The 21,376-nt window shown below is 46.4% G+C and overlaps 1 long non-coding RNA gene across 1 annotated transcript in view; it reads right to left on the reverse strand.

The window, feature by feature from the left end:
• The window catches only part of LOC140250115 (uncharacterized), a 45,357-nt gene extending 36,850 nt beyond the window's left edge, over nt 1–8,507 (reverse strand). Inside the window, exons 1-2 of the long non-coding RNA XR_011903109.1 lie at nt 8,412–8,507; nt 1,022–1,132 (exon numbers count right to left, since the gene is read on the reverse strand). This is a non-coding gene — a long non-coding RNA (uncharacterized lncRNA). The remainder of the gene's footprint in view (nt 1–1,021; nt 1,133–8,411) is intronic.
• Between the last annotated feature and the right edge of the window lie 12,869 nt (nt 8,508–21,376).

A 21,376-nucleotide genomic window follows, 5' to 3' on the forward strand; every position in this document is an offset into this window, starting at 1 on the left:
AAGTGTTTAAACTGAAAGTGTCCAAGACTCAAACACCAATTGGCAGCATTCAGTAATCACTGATTTTGATACAGCTTACAACGGAGGTTTTAAAAGAATAAAAATAAAAGGAGAGGAACACAGTAATAGGTGGAGACGGTTTTAAACATCTTTATACTTTATGTCATAGAAGCAGAAAGGTGCACACCATGGACCTAAAAAAAAATACAGCTATTTTTCCACTTAACTCTCCTGAAACTTTCAAGCAAGACGAAGTGAATGGCTGGTGAAAGAAATAAGTAACCCCAAACAACAACAAGAACTCCAACTGAAAGAAGAATCGCGCAGTGCTGTTGGAATTCAGATCTAAAAAATAGAGCTTTTCTTTCCTCCCCCATCGCCTTCCATGCAGATGAGGTGATCTGCAAATTCAGACAGGTAAATTAGTTTTTAATCCTATTTGAATAAACACTGAAATACCAACAGACACAAACGCAAATTCAAAGAGAGCCAGATACAACTTCAACATAACTTCACTCACAAACAATTGTTTTCTTAGTTTGTTTCATAATAAACGTGTTCTAAATCTGCCTGGTCAAAACCTTAAGATACTTATTAAATATGGAAAAAAAAAACAACACACATTCCTTCTCCTTCTGTCTCTAACAGGACAGGAAGATTAAGCACACATTACTTATATGAACCCAAGTTCACAGCTGTTAAATACAGCATGAGTATCTCCAACTGTTGCTGATGAATCTACTTCCAACTGTATTTGAGCTCAATGCCAAAAGCAGCTCCCCCTGCACTTAGCAATGCAAAAGCAGCAGTTGCAGACAAGCAGCCAAAATGAGTTGCAGGACATTCGAACATTTGGAACAGAGATGTCAAAACTAGAGTCTGGTAGAAGCATCAACAGCATGTAGTGCATCTTCTTGGACCTCATCAGCTCTTAATCCTATGTGAAGGATCATGACTGTGCATTACACATCTTGGAACAACAAGTACCACAGCAGCAACAAGAGAAAGAACAAGAACTTACTTCCTGGACCCCAGCTGATCCTGCTTCTATTCCCCTTAATGTATGACACACACATCCGGTGAGAGCTGCATCCTTTAGGCACAGAAGATTACTCCTCAAGTGTCCAGGAACCTGCATCGCACATATAAACACAAGTTATTGTTATTCCAGAAGTTCAGATCACAAAATTTTCATTATTAAGACTGTCTTCAAGAAGTCAGACAGCTTTTACCAGCAATTATTAAAACAGCATCCTTTTTCAGTACAGTCATAGAAAACCGAAAATGTGCTCAAAGTGACATTTCCTTTGATCACAGCTCTCTCTCTCAATTAGAGGAGATAAAGATTAATTGCCTAGGTAGCGCAAGCATGCAGAAACTATACTGAAGAAGTTAACTTTCTCACCAGAGAGGGGCATAATAAACTTCCCTTTTTATTATTTAAAGAAATAAACAGATCGTATAACACAAGCCACAGTAAATCTGCAACTGAGCATCACTTCAGAAAAGCAAAAATCCCCAACTTCCTCTTAGCTAAATCTTCAATGCAGAGAAGAAATTAATATACGCATTAGTTTCTGGAGGAAAAGGGACGTACAGAACCCCTCTGCAGATGGATGGATGAACGCATAGGACAGAATCAGATTATTAGGAGAATAACAATGAAAGAGAGAATGCGATTCAGATGGGAAGAGCGTGAAAAGAATACAATAATGGGAACCAAAATAACCCAGTCTGCAGGAAGAGAAAGACGTGTACTCAACAGTTCTGAAATCTCAGTTAGGAACGCGTAACAAAAATGAAAGAAATACAGTTAAGTAGAGCTCATTAACTGAAATACATATATAATCAAAATACAGCACTTATCAACCTGCACTCCTAACGCCTTTTGAAGGTGCTGAAAGCAGTTTTTTATGTGGCCACATCAAAGGAGCATGCTTTTGATAAAGGTATTTTTTGTGTCAGTCAGCTCAGAGTAGAGATTAAGTTCAGTTATCAGCAACAAAATAAGACACTGTATACAATGGTTGAATTCAGGGCCTTGAGAGCACTCCTACATAACCCAAAAGCCTTATGTCCTGACGTACCCGCAGATGGAAGGGAAGGTGAAATATGCTCACCATTCCCTTGAAAACAGAAGTGAATTACACCCAGGTGGCTCAGAGCATTAAAACACACGATCACACCTCAACAGGGACATGTGCAAGTCACGGTGCCACCACAGAGCAGGGAACCTGCTGAGGTTATACTATGTTTGCTCCTCTGTACCAGTTTCCACAGTAGCACACTCTAGGCAGTGGAACACAATATAGATAAATTATCTACGTATTTGAATGAAGAGCATATAGTAGACAAGAAAACAGCCCCAACTGGCATTAACATCTTCCCATGAGTATCTGGGAGGAGCATTTCCCAACAGTCCCTAACACAACATTTCCTAATAGTCCCTAATTAAGTCCCAAGATCAGCAAGAACCATTTACTGAGATTTAACAAGTTAGCTGCGACACAACACACCAAACCTCACTATGTATATACTTAAAGAAAAGGTGAGATGACCACACAAGGGATGTTGTGCTGAAGGCAATGCCCTCCTGCTGAAGCAACAACCCTCCTGCACAGGGGACACCCTGCAGGAATAGAGGGGCCACATCAGAGAATCTCATCTTTGGGGTTTGTCATCAGGAACCTGATGAGGTTTAACAAGAGCAAGTGTAGAGTCCTGCACCTGAAAAAGAATAACCACATGTATCAGAACCGGTTATGGGATAGCCTGCTGAAGAAGAGCTCTGCAGAGGAAGACTTGGGGTTCCTGGTGGACAACAGGCTGGCCGTGAGCCTGCAATGTTCCTTGGTGTCCAAGAAGGCCCACGGGACCATGGGGTGCATTAAAAAGAGCGTGGTCAGAAGAATGAGGAAGGTGATCCTCCCCCTCTGTTTTACCTTGGTAAGGCTACATTAAACTACCATGTCCAGTTCTGGGCTCCCCAGTTCAAAAAAGAAAGGGATCTCCTAGAAGTCTAGCAGAGGGCCACAAAGATGATAAAGGGCCTGGAGCATCTCCCATATGCAGAAAGGCTCAGTAACCTGGGCCAGTTCAGTCTGGGGAAAAGAAGACTGAGGGGGAAATCTGATAAATGTCCATAAATATCTACAGAGAGGTGAAAGGCAAACAGATGAGGCCGTGCTCTCCTCAGTGGTGTGTAGCAATAGGACAAGGAGCAACGGCCTAAACCTTGAACACATTAAGTTCCATACTAATATGCAGAGTAACTTCTTTACAGTAAGGTGACTGAGCCCTGGAACAGGTTGCCCAGAGAGGCTGCAGAGTCTCCTTCTGTCTGTGGAGAAGTTCAAGACAAATCTGGATGCCTACCTATGTGACCTACTGTAGGGTACCTGCTTTAGCAGCAGGGTTGAACTCGATGGTCTCCTGAGGTCCCTTCCAACCCCTGCAATCCTGTGATTGCATCGACCACAACAATTTTCACACAAAACTCACCCTGGCATCCCACAAGAACATCAGGGACACCTTCACCCTGTGATTTGGAAACACTCTCCCAACCCATGTTTCTCACATCCTTCACTTATAAAACGGAGTTTTGGAGAAGTGCAGAAACTTAGCTCCGATTGCTGTGGTGGCCTAGTGACCTGCAGCTCACACACAGCATGTCTACCCTCATATTTCTGGTTCCTGGGGCAGGAATTGGCTCTGCTTGCCCTCAGCCGGGGTCAAAGTACTAATCTGGACAGGATGGAAGAGGAGAGAAGCTTCCCTTGCAGAAACAGGGAAGGGCACTTCTCTGTTCCTATCATCACTGCTCTCCTGCAGAGCTCAGATGCAGTCAGGACATAAGAACTCCCCAAATGATTAGCACAATTGTAACATTTGCGTTTCATCTCCAGTACATCAACATGAATACAATCTCTGATCACGGAGCCATTGTTACTCCACATGGTACAAAGAGAACTGCAAAGTTCCACAATCTGCAGAAGAATCTGCCACACTTCAGCTTACACTTACAGTCATGCAGTGTCTGTCCTGAAGGTACCTGAACATTGCCAGCAATTGCTACTGGATGCAAGAGGACTTCTGGGTACTATGTTATGCAATGCTTCTGCTAAAATCATGCAGAAACTACAGCTTATATGCAGCATGTGCATTAACCTCTGCACACAATAGATCAGGTACAATACGACTACTGAAATCCAGCTCTTATTTACAACAAGCTCCCCACTTCCTGGCTATGACCAGGCTTACAGCACGAGGCTGAGCATCACCTTCAAGGCAGCAAAATGCTCGCTGTTCCCACAGGAGTGAAGTACTCCACTTCATTGGGGAAATGCTGACATCACGCTGACAGGGTCACGAACCTGAAACTGTCAATGTTATACTTTTAGATTCCTCTTAACCTCAGTGTGAAAAGTTCTTTCCTCCCAGCTCTCCAGAAGCCAAGCAGACTGGTACACACTGACAAAAATCATCCACCAAGCTAAAAAAGACACAGTTCAGCATTTGGAAGAGATGAGAGTGCATTAACTGACCACTTAAGGCAGTGAATGGGGCTCACCAACACAAATGCCCCTGCTGTGCCCCCGTGACCAACTCGCAGAGGAATACACTGCACGGAAACCATGCCCAGGAGCACACACTAAAAGCTGCATGGGAAGGAGAAGCGCAGCCAGCCTCAGCTTGCTCCAGCCACAACAGAGCTGTGGGACAGGGAGGAAAAGATGGACACACGGAGAAGAGCTCCCTGTCATTTTCAGGCCAAAGGAGAATCCCTCTCAAGAACAAAAAAAAAGCAGTGAAAATCACTAGTAGCTGTTCTAAACGTTATCCCCACACAGCCTCCTACAGATGCAAACAAGGGTTTAAACACGTCTTGCTTTTGATCATTAGAAATAATTGCCCAGAAGTTACAGAAAAGGGGACAGGAGGCCAGCTACAAAAAGGTCTCTTAACCAAAAAAAAATGTCTGGTGTTTATTAGCACAGAAAGTCCCTGGTGAATAAATAGAGCTTTGCAGCCAGCTAAAAATGAGAGCTATTAGAATGTATCTTGACAGCTCCAAGAAAAGGGCTGCCGCACAGACGCGGAGAAAGTTGATAATCAACTTCCCACAAAAGCTTTAATTTAGCATGTGTGTCACTGGAGAGGAACTCTGAGGCAAGAACAGACTTCTTTTTTTTTCCCCCTCAGATGTATTAATAACTAATCCCCTTGGGATTATGTCAGGCATGTCACAGTAGGATGGCTTGGGCTCACCTTGACCAGCAGGTATATTAAAGTGCAACTATACCCATCGACAACAGCACTCCAACTCGTGCAGTGTTACAAGGGAAAGGCAGCTGTTGGGCTAACGCTGATCAAGGCCACACAACTGCTCTGCTCGACTCAGCGTGAAGCAATACAGACAAAAACAGCCTTAGAAAATAACGCAAAACCTTATTTTTTTTAAACACCTGAAATTAAAAGAGAGCGAAGAGCTTTTCTTTGCTCCCAGCCTTCACAAGATGTAAGTAGCAGGGCAGGTTCTGTTGTGACAAAAGGTACATTTCTGCACTACAAGCTCTTGGTGTAAAGGGGTCACATGCAAACCACTGGACAAATGAGCAGGAGCTGAGAATGAGCTTTCCTGGTTTCTCTTAATTTACGGCCCAATGTTACATTCCTTTCATGCAATGCCATAATCTTCAGTGAATGACTTCACATTATCCTTCTCAGAGTAATCTAGGAATGCAGATAAAAAAGAACATCAACCTTGCCTTCATAAGACTCTCCCTCTTAACCCTCAGGGGTTTAGGTGCCTGATAGAGTTTTAGATAGGAATAGAACTCCAAGCATGCCTGCTTGGCTGCCGTGTAACCCTGTAGTGCCTACAGCTCTCAGAGCACACAGTCCGCTGCCCAGGGCATGTGCACCAACAGAACAGCCCAAATCACCAATGTGTGTCCAAAGTTCTGCTCAGTTCTCAGCATCCCTACAGTCACTCCCCGGCTGCTGAAATTAAGATGCATTATGAGGCATGACTTCCAGATCTATCCTTAATCCTGACAATACAACCAGGAGTTTGGGAAGGGGCCGGCTATACCAGAAGCTTTTTAGTACAACACAAACACTGGGACAGGAAGCATCCAGAATTACATCTCCCCAGCTCTACCTCAGGCCTCACACCACGGCTGAAGATATCCCTGCTGTGAGGACCCCACACTTGGCCCTGCAATGTCAGTAGGTGAGGTTCAGGCTGGGGCTCCTGTCCCCAGAGGGCACCACATCTGAAACTCTGCCCCTAATCAGCCACTGCAGAAGGATCCTCAGATACAGGCTTCTGGCCTGGCCTTGGGATGGGGAGAAGCAATGAAAGGTGACTGCTCAGGCAACTAACTGCAGAACAGAGCTTGCAGCTGCAGATGGGAACAGATGCACACCTTCATCCAGCTAGAGCAAAGGCCTGAGCTTCTAGAGAGGTCAAACCACAGGTCACATCTCCTGCTGGCCACTCCAGGCCCTCTGCCCATGGCTGCCACTGCTCGCTGCCTTGCAGCTTCTCCCACAGAAGGTGCAGGTGCCTGCAGGCACTGGGGCAGCTACCAGCCAGGCAACCACATGTATGCCTTCTTGCACTGCCCTGGGTTCCTCACTGCCTCCTCCCATCAGCTGCAACAGAGCAAAGACCTGTGGCTGAAGTACTCACTTTCACTCTGCTTTCTAAAGATTCAGTACAACTGATCAGATGCAACACTTGTGCCTATTGTACTTAAGCAAACAGCACTCCACCACTAGAGCAGCTCACTCAATGCTCACAGCACACTTTGCTGCTAAGAGCAGCACCTGGAATGGGTCCCACGCCCCCAGCACACAGGAAACTGCAGCAGGAGCACCTTCGGAGCTGTCAGGCTTTATAACGATAAGATCACAGAATGACTTAAGAAGGAAGGGACCTTAAAGAACCTCCTGTTCCAACCCTTAATGTGGACAGGGTTGCCCCCCAACAGACCAGGCTGCCCAGGGCCCCATCCAGCCCAGCTCTGAGTTGTTTCCAGCGATGGGGCAAAAGCTTTTAATCCTAGCCATCACGCTTCCATTTTCGCTAGGCACAAACGCGGCTCAGAACAAAGTTAGGGCCGCCAGCCATGAAGTGGGGCAGCAGGCGGCTTGCACCGCACGCTCACTTCTGGAGCGTTTTGTTTTGCATCTGGGGGGTGGCTGTACCTTACAATAACCTTTTCTGAGTCGGGCTTCTACATCCAAACAGCAGGAGTGCAGAAGGGCTTAGGAAAAAAAACACGCGCACACAAAAGAAGAAGAAGAAAGAAGAGGGAACCACTGCGTTTAGAGTCGCAGCAGACACAAAAGTAACCTTCAAGGTTACCTTGCCCTGTTTGAGGCCTCAGGAAGGAGAAAAACACAGCTTCAGTAATGGCATTCCTCTCTAAGCCCAGGTCCCACCCTGCACAAGAACTAACGACAGGAAAGCGTTTGATTGGGAGCTCCACAAGTAGCACTCAGCCGGAGGCGCTGCAAAACTCGCTCGTTTTCGGGAGAAGAAAAGAACTTCTTGCTCAATAAGTAGCAATTATGCCGCAGAATTTACATGCCGAGCACGGCCGAGCGCGAGAACGCCGGATCAGTCAACCATAGCGCCGGCGCTTTGAGTATGATTAACAGAATGAACTTCCAAAGGTCAATTAAATGTCAACACGTTTTAAAGAGATATTCTTCCTCGGTGCGGTCAGCGGTGCCCCACAGAACCGGCGCCGCTTCACGCCCGGCACGGGCAGGGCTGACAACGACCCGGCCCTGACGCGGCCGCCCTCACGGCTCGGCTGTCCCCCGGTTCCGCTCGGCCAAGCGCGGAGGCGCCGCTCGGCCCTGCCCGGCACAGCCCGGACCGGCAGCGGGACCGCTCGGACCGAGCGAGAAGAACGCGGAGCCGCTTCGATCGGCGCGGCGCTGCCCGGATGTACATCCCGGCGGGGGAGGCGGGATTTCCAACCTCCGGCAGAATTAATTCCCGAGCGCGTTAATCGCGATTCGGCAGCGAGAGCTCCGCGCTACGAGCCGGCCCGGAGGCACGCAGCGGTGACGGCGCATCCCCACGCAGGCCCGGCCGAGCGGTACCGCTCAGAAACCATCACGAAGAAAAGTTCGCGTTTCGGCACGAGCTCCCAGCCCTGCGGAGGCCCCGCCGGAGGGGACAGAGCCGGGCGGCACCGCGTCCCCAAGGCTGCAGCCCGCATGACAGCAGCGCTCGCTGCGCAGAATTTCAAGTTTCGGGAAGAAGAAACAATCATCATCATCACAACAGTAATACAAGAATTAAAGTTGTCCCACCCCCCTGCACGACACCCCGCTCCGCCCGCCCGCTCCCGGCCGCACACGCAGCCCCGCTCTCGCCGCCCGCTCACCTGCGCTGAGCCCAACTTTGGCGCTCCGTGCAAAACTTGCGGCTCGCAGCTCCCCGCTCACGGCCGCCCCACCCAGCCCCGCCCCGCCCCGCCCCGCCCGCCTCCCCCGGGCCCCGCCACGGAGGCGGGGAAGGGGCGGAGGAGGCGAGGCGAGGCGCGGCCGGGCCGCGCTTCGTCTTCCCCCAGAGCGTTCTTCCCGGCGGGGCCGGCCCGGCTCCTCCTTCACCCGCCATGTTCTTTGTTCCCCCCGCCGCCGCCGAACCCCCGCCGCGCCCGGGCCGCCCCGGCCGCAGGTGCCCGCCCGAGAACCGCCTCCCAGTGCCGGCGGGGATTCCGTCCCGTTCCGCCAATCGGCTCGGGGGAAGGGGGCAGCCCGGCCAATGGAGAGCCGGGGAGCGGCGAGAAGTCCCGCGGGAAGAGCCAATGGGGCGGGCGGATCTGCCTTCCCTCCGTCCCGCGGCGCCCGGGGGCAGCGCCTGTGGCAGCGGTGCGGCCCTCCGGCCCTCGGTTAGCGTGGGCTCCCGCATAGCACGAGGGAGCTCGGGCTCTGCACGGCGTGATGGCTCCTCAGAGCGCCCCGTTGCCCCATTCCTCCCTCGCTTTGCCCTCACACGCTAAGTTGCTTCCCATAACTTGCTTTCCGTGGGTGGGAAACAGGTGAGCAGAACTGGAGTCAGGAGCAGAAGAGGATGAGGGCTGTGCTGGGGTGGGGATGGGAGCAGCCTGACAAACTGAGAAGGTCAGCGTGTAATTGTTGCCTCCGCCACTGGTAAAAGCTGCCTTCGATGGGTCTCTAGCACAGCTTTGGAGTGTGAGGAACGCTAAGATTCTGCTCCTGGAGCTTCTTTCTGTGAGGGAACTTCCCTGCATGACATTGTCCTTCAGGCAGTTTCTTGTGTTTTATCCCGTTTCCCACTAACTTCCACGTGTTTACTTACATTTACTTATAAATTTGCTCCTGTTCCTCAGTGACTGGCAGTGGCAGAGCAAAAGCTCGGTTTCTGCTTAGTTGTGTACTCCCCAGATCCCTCCTGCAACAGCCAGGTCCAGCTTCCCAATGCCTGGATGAAAGGTGCCCATCCATCACAGCAGACCCATCACAGGTGACATGCAGCAGCAGTACGAGTGGCCACGTTCCTGCTCACAAACTGTTCCCAGCATAAGAGCAACACTTGGTATCCTTGCACGGGGAGGAGGTTTCATTCAGCTCAGAGCAGGGATGGCACTGCTGCTCAGCTGCAGACAGTGGCACCCAGCTGGGTCCCTCAGGAGCTGGGTGAGCACTGTTTCACATTGCACAGCTTGGCAAACACATGAGGTTCAGCTACATACGTTAAGTCGTGCAGGGTTATATTTACTGAACATTTCCAGTCTCCGTTATTGTAATATCTATGAGGGAAAGCTGTTACAGTCTGCGAATGAAATGCCCTCTGGGTTAGGGAAGGAAAAAACAAAGTGTTGACTTTGTTATGGGCATGTTTCTCACAAATGCAATAAGTAAATGGCATCCTTGTCGTGATTAATAGAGAAACCATTCAGAGCCCTTGTGGGGGCTGGGCATTTTTTAATTATGAAGATAACTTCCTCATCCAACCCATTGCTCAGAGACACAACAACTGTGTTTTACTCACTTTCATTGCTGTACCCAGATGAAAAGCTGTTGATATATTCTCCCTGGAGGTCATCAGGAATACAAACAAGGTTCTGGACCTAATGCATACATACAGACTGGTGGATGAAGCCTGGGGTTTATTGTACTGTAAGGGAAGCTCAACAGAAGGGAAGGAGGAGATTAAACAAGACATTTGGAAATCAGAGCAACTGACCCTACACGGCATCTGAGTTGTGGCATAGCTGCTGTGGGGGAGGCTGGGAAAAAGAAAAAGCAGTCTTTTATTGCGTTTTGTTTTTCCATGATGGAAATACACACTGGAACGTTAAGGGCAAAACCAGTGAAACCCTATTGCCCCTTTTGATCCAAGTGTGTGAAATGTGGCTCAAATCTCTTTTCAGCAAGTACTCGTGACCTTAAAGGTTATTTCCGTCAGAAAGCCAAGTTGAGGGTAGCGTTGGGAATGTCACTGACAGAGTCCTGTTTCCTTGTAGAAGAACACTCCTCCTTCAGCACTCATTCATTCATTATTCCCAGCTTTCTCCCAGCCTGTTCTCAGCAAGATTCCTCACGTTTCCTTCAGGCCAGTGTTTCCCATCCTTCCCTTGCAGGCGTGACTGCTCTTCTCTGCCTCATCTCTGGCTGTTCCCATCACGAACCAATCCCTTTCCAAGAAAAAATACTTTGCCCAAACACGGCTATACAGCCTGGGCTATTGGGAGGAACTGTTACAGTGCCTTTCTTACTCCAGAAAGGGAGGTGTGTGCTAAAAGTGATACACAGGTCAGCATTCCATTAAGCAGTGCATTTTGGCAATACAACATGACTTACTGCAGCGTAGAGCCATCATGGATCTGCAAAGCAAGTAACACGATGAATGGGCAGCTCTGCAGTTTCCTTTCTGACGGAAACTAATTCAGAAGAACATGCCATTCCAAACTTCATTTTCTTCTCCATGTAAGTGCTGGCTTCTCATCTGCAGGAGATGTGATACAAATATGGACCTTTTGGGCAAGAGGGGTTAGACCTTTGCCTTCCGCTACTGTCTGCAGTGCTGGATACAGCAGTGGGTTTCTTCTATAACATCAGTTTTCTCAGGTGTCCCCACTGATGAAAAGGGCAGCAGCAGATATCCAGTTCTGTACTTCAGTGACGCTCACGATGAGTTACAGTTATGGAGCAGAATACTATGCACTGTGTGGCCTTCAAAAAAGATGATCCGGAGTAACAGGAGTGTTGTCTTGCATTTTTGATGCTGTTGCTCAAAGTAAAATTAAAACCACTTAGAAAAATGCTATTCAGCAATTTAATCAAAAGCGAGTTTTTAACTCCAAGTCTCAACTAGATAAGATGTTTCTCTGCATGTATTCACAAAGACTCAATTTGGTGCTCCATTGGGATGCCTATGATATCCCCAGTTGCCCAATTCTCTTTATGTAATTATGAATACTGCAGCTTAACTCCATACAACGCTGTATTAGAATGTATGCTAGCACAAAAAAAAAAGGGCAAAGTTCCCCAACGAAATGTCTAGATATGATGTACTGATTATGAAGACATATGTTTGCTACCTCTACTAGGCTTAGCTGAGCAGTGCAGCTATCTTAAGAACCAAACTTTTGGTCAGCTCGGGGCCACATTTGTCCAACAGATCTCACATTAATGACTTACAGAGTCACAGCATCACCGAATATCCCAAGCTGGATTGTCTCTAGTCCCAAAAGTCTGTGATCTAAATTGCAGAGGAGGACAGCTGAACTGCAGGGAAGGATTGAGGAAAGAACACAAGATCACTGAGACTGTTAGGAATGCAATAAGCAGAGCCATCAGCCATCAGCTGTCTAGCTGCTGATGCTTGTTTTGTCCTGTGCGTGCTTCCCATTTCCTCTGCTGTGGGTAATCAGAAATCTCTGCCCTGGTGCATCCAGGAATGATAATATTCATTTTTCCCATTTGTAAAAGAAATCTAAGGAAACAATTGTTCTTTTTCTAACAATAAACCTTAATAAGAATGATGCCAATAGGTTATATCGCCAACAGCATGGAGTTAAACCACAACATTCATAGTAACAGAGGAAGAAGGAGGTAACAAACAAACAAACACAAGCTTATAGTGAATTCTCAGAAGATCCACAGAAGCTCTGTATGCCTTTTGGTTGAGTTCTAAACTCTGCACAGTCCTTTTTGAAAGAAGAAAAGCCTCAGTGCACAGTGAGCAAATGCATGTTGCTGCTCTAGGCCTGGGAGCCTGGGCGGCTCTGCTCATTGCACAGTAAGTATTGCAGCTCTGCTTTTGTCCCAGCTTGGCAACTCTGGAACAGGGTAAAGATTTTCCAACAGTTGTTTTGAATTGCGTTCTGCTATTGTCTGATAGCATCGTTAGCTGAGACCTCAGCCATGAAGTCAAAGGGAAGCCGGTCATGAGGGAAACCTTAAGGCCAACAATAAGGGCAGCATGACTTTGAGGAGTTGTTTGAAGAATGAAGGGCCTTGCTGGGCTGCTCCTACACCTGAGATTGCAGTCCTTGCGCTAATCCAACAGCATTACCAGGGGTTTAAAATAGCAGCAGCAGCTCGAGTGTGACTTCTTAAATTGACTTGCCAAAGGCAACAGGGCAGTTCAGTTACTGCCAGTTGGTCTTAGTAAAGAGCAAGAGAATGTAGCACTCAAATGCAAACACTTAGATTATAACTAGAATAATATCTCTGAAGACATAGAAACATTCTCCTAATACAAGATCTTATGTATTTCAATTCAAAACAAGCTGCATTTGTAATATAAGAGAACGATGAAAGCCTATAGCTCTTCACACCTTGTACCAGACCAGAAAATATGAAGCATAACTTCCTAACAAATCAGAAACACTACATCACCGGGACTGGGACTGGCTCAATTTTAGACTGCCATAAACATGCATAGCTTTGCCGAGACTCAGACGGTGTCAGGGACAGTTACGGGCAGCAGCAAGCGCAGCGTTGCCCTTTCCCTGCCATGCACTTCTCTCACGTGTGTAATTTTAGCATAGTGCTGTGCACCAGCGCAGTGCCCTCTGTATGTTGGGGAGGTGCCACTGAACATCAAACAGCACAAACTAATATTCTGCATTGCAGTGCAGGCTGCTCAGTTCTCACTTACTTATCAAATGAGTTTCATAAAGCTTCTCTTCTCTAGCTGAATGTCTGGGACAAGAAAGAGATCAGTCTGCAGCCTTTGCCTTTGCCTGAGACTGCTTTTTCTCATGGACTAAGCATCTCTTTTTTTGCCAAAATATGCTTTCAAGCTCCTCCCGTGCCGTTCATTAAAATGTTCCTACAGTAAACACAGTATGAGCAGTGAACAAGTAACACCACAATATTTTATTGCATTATTGCTTTGGTAATATTAAATCACTGAATATGTCATTCGTGTTCAGCATGTTATTTCCTACAGTAAATTACCAGTAAAAGCCGGCATTAACATTTTTCTTACAGTTTAGCTGGTAGAATGTAATTAAAGATTGTATCGTGTGATGACAAAGAAGAGTTGGAGGCCATAACTGTAATTCCCGCATTTCATAACATGTGAGTGCTTGATGTTACGGCTTTCTTTCAGTGTAGCTTTCATAAATAATTTTCTTCAAAATCTAGAGCCGAAAACCCCCAAAGTGCTCACGGTGATACCTGTATGATAGTGGTGCCTAAGAAGTGAAGCCTTTAGGTTCACCAAGCTGCAGTCACTCGAAGCAGTGTGCTTGCTTACAGCAGCAGCTCTTTCTCCATATGTGGACCGGCACAAGAAGAGCTCTGCCATGATATAGATTACTGATAAAACCAGAACACTGCGCCATGGGTTGCAGCGGTAATGGCAGTCACAGGAGGTTTAGAAAGTTTGGGTATTGCTCCAGGATCTGCCACGCTATTTCACACACTAAAGACTGTCTATGGGAGAGAATCCATGTGGAGAGACCAGCACCAAGAATGAGTGAAACCAAAGATGCAAGATCCATATCCACACGTATACCTGCAGAACTGGTAATGAACCAGTTCTTCAGGTCTCAGTAACAGCAGTGGCAGAGGTGCCGAATATCTGTGAGCCTTTAAGCAGTCCACAAGAGAAGATAAGCTCTATGGGCGATTGCATGCTTTTAAGTTAATCATTAGAAAGAAAAGCTCGGGTACTTTTCACTCATGTCAACTTGCTGGGTGTGTCTGGTGGCTCTCAGACACTAAAGGACCCGCAAAGAGGTGAGGCTGTCTGCCTGTGCTGAGAGGAAGGTCGCAACAAGCGCTGCTCAGAGCTTACATCCCACTCTTCCCCACATCCCACCCTTACCCCACTTTCCACTCCTGTCTTTGTGTCCTGTCCTTGTGTGTGGTTGCTGGAGGAAACCTTTTGCTGGGATTTCAGCCAGAGCAGCTCTTCCTACCCAGAGCAATACTCCTGATTATCATGACTTTCACAGTCATTTCTGGGCACATTTCACAAGCGTTCTAAGCTGGATGCAACAAAACAGCTGGGTGACTTGCATGGCACGCAGCACTGCCTGAGCTTGGGCTCCCACCTCCTAGATCCCAGAGTTGTGTTAAAATGCATTCCTTAAAAAATGAAGCCGAGAAACTTTCTTTTTCCATGAGCTGAATAGTTTAATACCCGTGTTTATTCAGCAAGGCTGTGAATGTGCTGAGGTGGAAGGAACTTGTGGTGACGCGTGCATCAGGTCATCGTGCTCCTCACTGCTTGGGACCAGCATTGGACTCCTGGGTGGATATCCCAACAGCAGGACAGCATGCTGAAAGGCAGGACTGACAAAAAGCCTCTACGCTGAACAGTTTCTGAATCTGCAACCCGTTTTATTACTTAAATCGTTTCAGCAAGTGCTCCAATGGCTGAAAAGAACATGACAAAAGTTTGTCTAGCATGCCTCAATGCAAATCTCCTCTAAAGGATACAGCTTGTTATTTTTCAAAAGATGTCAGATATATTTTCTTTGTATCTTGACTTATTATGGCCCACGGGAACAATTTTAGAACTGAAACGTGTAAGAAGTAAGGGGGGAAAAATAACTGGACTACACAGGGGGTGGCTGCATATCCTGAATGTGTTATCTGTCCTTTGAAAGGAGAGATCAGAAGGTATTTGGACAGATTTTTCCCAAAAGGAACACATACTTATAAAGAATATTTACTTAGAAAACATTTGTCATTTTTTTGAAGATACTTATCAAGCTAAATGACACGCAAAAAGAAATAAAGCCTGCCTTAACACGTCCAAAGCAAAATGGAATTAAAAGAAAGCAACACAGGGATGTCTACCCATGGAACAAATCCAGCTCAGCCACTGGCAACAAATAAAATCGCCATGGGCTCTCCCCATTAAGCTTTCCATCAATTCTGGAATAGCAACAGAAGCTTGATACCGTGACAGCGTGCGGGATGGGTGAGGTGAATGCCATCTCTCGTTGGCTTGCCTTCATAAACAGCCTCCCTCTCTTTCTCTGAATAGACTTTCAGAAGGAATACTGATATTCACCATATATAAAGTAGGTGAACTACCTTCTGTAACTGGTGCTGCAGCCAGGGAGGTCCAGCTGTTAAGAATCAACTGCTAAGAGTTTTCAGGCCATCATTTCCTCTCAGTAGAAAGGACTTCAGGTGTCATGCGTAAGTTTCGATCCACACTGGCAAGAAAATTGCTAAGCAACCTTCCATGTATTTGTTTCTGTGGCTTTAGGCAATTTTTATTTCAGGAAAATCGACATCGTACACATGAGCACACAAAGTGCCTCGTGGAGTTCAGCTAAAGAAAAATATACCTTAATAAAAAGGTAAGATAACTCCGCTGTTCGGCAAATCACTGGCAATGCAGGAACACTGTGGGTGCCTGGAATTCACTTCTATTGTCTCCAATGTGAATTGCTTTGAAAAAGGTCACATGAGGAGGAAAGGAAGTTTTGATTTTCACATGCCTGTTATTGCTAAGGAAACCACTTCCTTGGTATTCACATATTCAGCATGTCTCCAACTCTGGCCCTCTGACAAATGACATTGTGCTACTTCATCAAGGAACAAAGAGGGGCGGGGAATGCTGTTAAATGACTTGACTTGTTCTGAACACCCGTAAACCTTTTGTAGGACTGCAGAACTTCAAGGACACTCCACAAAAGCATGCAGGGTCCTCTTTTAGCTGCAAACGAGATTCCTGAAGTTCAGAAACACATAAAAAAAGGGCTCTAGTCTACATCTAACCATGCTCAGGTATTTCTGAGGTGTACCGGGTTGTAGCAATGGCAATGACCTTACACTACTACACATGCTGAGAAACCAGTTTTCTAACACAAAACTGCCTGAATTATTTTCTTGGCAGAATTCATTCTAGCCTTCAGACATACCTTTGCATCTATTTCTTTAGACATTCAGATACCAGAATCTGATTATGGAAACATGTCACCTGGTAACTTCACTGAAAGCAATTTTACCTGAACTGTGATCCATGGGACTTCTCCCATTCTTTTGAATTCTAAATCAAACAAGGTAACAACTGGAGGGATGAGCTACAGTTGGTGAGGATGGAGAATTCTTTTTTAAGAGGAATGAAGCAAGTTTTCTTTGATGTAACGTATTTGCAGATCTCAATCTGACAAGAAGAAAACGTACGATAAGTAGGCTTATTTCTGCTTTACATGAAGTCTAGCATGCTTCGGGCTGTGAGTTCCACAGTAAATACACAACAGTTACTGAGATTACTGGGAGCAAGCACAAGGCACACAGAGATCACAGGAACGGAACAGCTGAAGTCCTGCTCAATTTACTGAGAGGCTACTATGCTTCTGGTTTGTCGAGATCTATTTGTCTGAGCACTATCAGGAAAAACAACATAATGCAGCGCACTGAGCCTGGGATGCAAGGCCAGGAATCAGTATTTCTGGATCTGGTAAATGTTTATGGGTCTGATAGATTTTATAAATATCTAAAGGGAGGTGAGAGGCAAATGGTGAGACCAGGCTCTTCTCAGTGGTGTGCAGTGACTGGACAAGGAGTAATGGCATAGAACCTGAACATAGGAAATTCTATACTAACACGCAGAATACCTTCTTTATGGTAAGGATGATGGAGCATTGGAACAGGTTGCCCAGAGAGGCTGTGGAATCTCCTGCTTTGGAGACATTCGAGGCCCATCTGGATGCCTACCTGTGCAACCTATTGCAGGGTACCTGCTTTAGCAAAGGAGTTGGACTTGATGCTCTCTTGAGGTCCCTTCCAACCCCTGCGATTCTGATTCTGATCTCAGCCCTGCCTCAGATGTACATGGTGGCCCTGAAGCAACAGCCTCACTCCCTGCATACTCACCAGAACAGGACCCTGAATTGTCTGCTCCACTAAGGAGCTGGGCAGTCAGATCCCAGCTTCTGCATCCTTGTCTGACATTGTGAATGGCTCCATAAATATCACCGTTATATGCAAGACCTCTCCATTTCTATCCCTCAGAAAACATGCACCCTGTACCTTGGATATGAGGCAACAGGCCTGTGCTCTAGAACCAGGCCTGAGGCCCAGCCCCATGGGGTTCTTCATCTCCAAACTATTATCTCGCTTTGTTGGGCCATACTCATTCCAAGGAGTTCTAAGGGGTCACCTGAGGTGAGACAGAAGATGCAAAATCCCCTGAGTAAAGCCAGAAGAAGAGTTTCTAGTTAGTTTGTTTGCTGTTAAACAGAACAGGAAAGGGGACAAGTACTGGCCACATCCCTCTTCCATGAAATAAATGAGTTCCAGGCACAGAGGACATGAGAGTAGTCATGACCCAGGAAACACTCTTTTCTCCTGCTCAGAGGAGCAGCAGCTTCTTAATTATTCCAGAAACTGCGTATGAATGAATATTCTGAAATAAAATAAAGTGCTAAAACCATAAGGTCTACATTTCATGCTGCACAGTTTTGCACTCATTAGTACTTCTAGAAATTGGTCCAGCCGGTATCTCTTGTGGCCCACCATCAGCCAGCCTCACAGTTCTGCTGTGGTACCAGCTGTTACAGCAGGTTGGTTGGCTGGTGACCCAAACCTATACGAGGCTTTGCAAATCATCAGAAAAAGCATCAAATCCTTGCTATGACCCATGGGGAACCAGTAGGGAGGGAAGGGAGTGCTCCCAGCTGATGCTGGGTTGCTAAGCACAGGGGCTGCTATGCCAGGGAGGCAGGAACAGGGCTGGACCATCAGGCTGGGAACATACGAGCCCTCAATAAGCTGCATGCTGCTGCGCATTTACATAGCTTATGTACATTTACATAGCTTACACTGGCAGAAAGCACTGGCAGGGAAAGGTCAAAAGTGCAAAGCTTGAGAGCTAAAGCCTACACTGACTGCACAGTAGCTGATAATGTCCTCAGCAGAAAAGCACTTAGAGAAGGAACTGCAAGAAAACCAGGATCGCGACGGCCAAGGAGAATATCAAAGGCCAAAAGACAAGACTGTTAAAAATATCTCCAAATAAAACCCACGTGATCTGGTCCAGCAGAGCTACTTTGCACAAAGGCTGTGGGGTATGGATGTGCCCCCAGTAAGCTGGGAGTGAGAAGCACAGAGGAAAGAAAAAGGAGATTCCCCTCGATCTTAGTTTATGTGTCTAAAACAAAATGAGCTTTTGCTTACCCTTATCTGCATGATCTTAGATTCCTTCATGTGACTCGCTTGACACCTACTTATTTCCCAGTGCACATATTTATCAGTTTCCCTGGGCATGTTCCTCACTTGGATGGCGCCTGAGGCCCAGAGCTCCCCAGTCACTTCCCACACCACACTGTCCCATGTACTTCCCACTCCTTAAAGACGGCACACTGCTCACAGAGATGCTGGCTGTGGCCAGGCCAGCCCATGTCTGCTTTCACTTCCTCCAGTACAATCGCAGACTTCAGTATTGGTGCTTTAATTCAGACTGATGTAACGAAGACTGAAATCTGTCCTATAGGAGAACTTTCTCAAAGCTTATCAAAGAAGAATCATGCCAGAAGAGAAGAAAAACAGAGAGTGCCACTAAATTTTGCCAAGATAGGTTTTGAAGTCAGTGAAAACCATCAGACAGAGCTAAAACATACAACTTGGTAGCACCCTGAAAAAAACCCCAAACTTCCAAGCAGCAATGTCCTACAGATCCCACAGGACATTCATTATTACTTATAACTAGCAATTATTAAGGAGGAAAGCCTGCACAGAACTAACAACGTAAGAGTAAAGTCAGTGCTCACCACTGGGTTTAGCCAGCACCTTCACTGTGGTATGCACGGCCATCACAGCTCTCTGCTTGGGCCAGGAGCTGTGTCTGCACAGCAGGAAGGAGGAAGAACACCACGTGCAACTGGCTTTATGGACGACATAAAATAACGGGACGCCACACTTTAATTAGATAATTAAAACTCTGTTGCTGCTTTGCTACATGCCAAGGACACTCAGTTTCTTGGCAACAGGCCTCTAATTTTCCTTCTTTGATATCCAGGTCACAGCCATTTGAATTAGAGGCTCATTTCCAGCAGCAGAGCACAACAATGGCACACAGCTCTCTGTCCTAGTGGAAGCTTTACCCCAAAGTTCAGTGCCTTTCAACTACACACTGCAACTGCAATTATAAGAACTGTGAAAATCCTTATGAGGGAGAATATCACAATATTTACAAAGGTGAGGGAAGACTTTCATATTCAGAAACATATTCAGAAATTAGACAGCCCTGTGCAACTTCTCACATCAGCAGCAGTTAAGTCTGTGTTGCTCCGGATAATGAATGTGACTGAATGCATAAAGAGGAAGAGAAGGAAAACGCCCGTTCTGTCCCTGGCTCTCCAGTTTCTTCAAAAATTAGGTCTACCCAATCCCTAATCATTTGCTCTTACCCCACCTTTTCAAGAGGAAGGGGAGTGTTGTGTGCTGGGCACATTACATGAGGAAATCACATGCATTTCTGTTGGGCTTTGGTTGAGGCAGTCAACCAGAAGGGAAGCCTGCGGCCCTCACCAGAGCTTATGGAGCAAGATGGACACAACCTAAAGGTGATCAAATGTCCCCAGGTGACTCACAAGGCCTCCTCATTCCTAACTACGCCTCAGCTAAAAGGCAAGAGAACACACCTCTTTTTGAAAAGCAGATGCTATTTCACAAAGGAATACAGAGCATACTACCAAGGAGCTGGTAAGAGAACAAATCATACAGCCCAGATGGCAGTCACACTGCTTAATGCACTGCTGGAAGGTGCCCAGCTAGCCTGGTGATGAGTGACAGAAGAACCTATAGAGAATAATGTTCTTTGTTAAGTGCCAGCTATTTATTACATTATATTCTGAGAACAGCTAGGGGGCGAACTAACTACTGTAACCATTTGCTATTCTCACAGCCCTGAGATAGTATCTGTACTACTCCTGTGGCTGATGGTAGCTTCTAGGCAGATGTGCACTTGTTCAAAGCAAACCTAAAGCCAACAGCCCAGCTTAGCATACTGTCAAGCCCTCACCAACAAACCACTCCACAGGTATATGAGTTTATACTTGCTTCTATGCTGATAATCACTTGGGTTTTGGTCAACTTGGAGCCTGACTAGAACAGGCCTGCATCTACTCAGATTGTACAACAAGAACAGAGCGGGATGCCCAGCTATTGAGTGGGTGAAGTGCTCATCAACCCAGCTCCAGCAAGTGAAGGAAGGGTGACTAGGAATGCATTCTTAAATCTGGCTTTTACATTGGTTTTAAATCTGATCAAAAGCAAGTATAAGCCAAGATTTCCATACTCTTCATAACATCACCCATGCTAGAAACATACAAGTTGCTTTTAATTGTTTTTCATTAAAAAGTCACTATTTTCATCAAAACAATACTGCAAAGAGATATTTGGCAGAACACGGAGAGACTGTATTTTCTACTACCTGTTCTAAATCTGATCTTGCACTAGGGACAGGTGAGTTAAAGTAGGATCATGACCACAAAATCTGGATTGCCTTGATATTCTGGCAGAGAAGCTAAGACCATACAGCTTTGCTCCAGAGAACAGCTTGGCCTTGTAGGTCGGCACTTCACACCTAAAAGCAGAAGCAAATTTTTACTGACGGCAATTTTCCTCTGAAGATGAGCAAATCTTAAATACTGCTATTGTTTCACAAACAGTTAATGAGATTAAGCCATCTTCTACATTACCTCCTGAGGAATGAGTACTCCTTGGTTGTTTTGCACAATCTGTCTATGCTTGAGCCATCAATGTCCATATTCAGTCATCTGCAACATCTAATAAAACACAGATTAAAGTAGAAGGCAGGCTATACAGTCTTGGCAAGCTTACTGTTCTGTATAAGCCAACTTAATAACACAGCTTATTGCAGTTAGGATACAGGTAGAAG

The sequence above is a fragment of the Excalfactoria chinensis genome, chromosome 3 (genome assembly GCF_039878825.1).
Source record: "Excalfactoria chinensis isolate bCotChi1 chromosome 3, bCotChi1.hap2, whole genome shotgun sequence".
Taxonomy (NCBI): Eukaryota; Metazoa; Chordata; class Aves; order Galliformes; family Phasianidae; genus Excalfactoria; species Excalfactoria chinensis.